Here is a 1,716-nt window from a genome sequence, read left to right as displayed (position 1 = left end):
GTTACATGCTCACATTTGGTTATTTTCTAAAACATACATAAAATGTAGCATGATATTAAAAGCATAATGTTGTTACATTTTTACATAATTTTATAGTTCTATTGAGAGTTATGTGTTTACGAATTTATATCTTTACATAGAGTTATATCTTAACATAGAGTTATATCTTTACATAGATTTGTCCTTACTATATAGAGTTACATATTCACATAGAATGATGCCTCTACATAGACATCGTCGTATATTAAGTTTTGTTTTGCATAAAGGTATATCTTTATTTAGTGGTATCTCTTTATATATAGTTATGTCTTGATTTTAAGTTAAGCCTTCACATGGAGTTACATGTATGTTTCAGGTACAGTATATCTTCACATAGCATTATTTCATACAATAGAGGTACATTGTTGTAGAGAGTTTTATTTTCTATAGAGCCACATCTTTGAATAAAAATGTTTTACATGACCGAATATTGGAGCTCATTATCTCCATCTGTTCTCAAAAAACAGACGAAGACAAGCTGAGCAAAGGTTTGGCTTAATGAAAAAGAAAGATGGATTGGAAAGATCAGTATGGCGAAACAAAAGCAACTTTTCTTAGATAATCAGACTACCAAGCTGAAAAAGTTTCATTCATATTGACATTAGAACCAATTTGAAGAACTGAAAAGTTACAGCTTACTGTGTTAGGAGTTATTTGCTCTGTCTGAGACTTTATAGAAAGAAAAAGACAACTCTTAATATTCAAACTGAAGTTTACAACATTATGTCGTTAAAAAGCAGCTCTTTAGTCAAAATGGTCAAAATTTTTCATTATTAAGTTATTTGTAATGAAAAGTGAATAATGATTATGGAAAGAAATAAATAATATTAAAATAGTTTAACTATCAACTCAGCTCTAATAAAACGCTCAAAATCTTCTAATTACATTGAATTGAGTTTTTAAGCAAGTTAAGTTGAATTCGGTGGGTGAATTTTTTCTTTATTGGTAAGTTGGCCTAAAGCACTCAAAGCATCTGATAATGCTGAGTTGAGTGAGGCATTTTATCAAGTTTGACAAAGTGAGGATTTCGACCAAACTTGCTATAAGGGCTCAGCGTAATTAAATGTTTTTGAGTGCTTTACAACACTTTGACAAAAACGAAAAGAGTTCCTTAACGATTTTGACCAAACTTGCTAAAAGTGCTAAATTCGGCGTAACTAGGTGTTAACATTACAAGAATAACCTTGTAAACAATGCAATTAGAAAAATTTAGAGCAATCTTAAAATATAAGAGATTCATTTGTGGCACATACATTGTCATCAATAAGACTCACTCCTCCCATTTTCTATGACTAACAAATTGATTATTAAATGAAATGTTTTCGAAAGGATTGAATTATGACTTTAATTCCTATTGACTTTATGACCCTAGGAGTGGTCAATCTTCTGAACATTCTTCATCACTCTTTTTTTCTACAGTGACACACTTATAATATCATATTATGTATGTATTATATTGTATAGCCTTTATTAATGTATGTTGTGATAGTACAGACTTGAGATAGTTGAAATGAAAACCAACCATGTCTATGGTATAGAGATACTTAGAAACAGGAATCACGGACTTCCTCAGTCGTGACTATCTGACCTCTGATCTCTTTGATCATAGGGTAGTGCAAGACATAGACTAGGACCTCATAGATAAGATTGAGTGTGCTGAAACAACAGAGAGCCTGA

The sequence above is a fragment of the Watersipora subatra genome, chromosome 6 (assembly GCF_963576615.1).
Source record: "Watersipora subatra chromosome 6, tzWatSuba1.1, whole genome shotgun sequence".
Classification (NCBI taxonomy): domain Eukaryota; kingdom Metazoa; phylum Bryozoa; class Gymnolaemata; order Cheilostomatida; family Watersiporidae; genus Watersipora; species Watersipora subatra.
Note: the sequence above shows the minus strand (reverse complement) of the source record.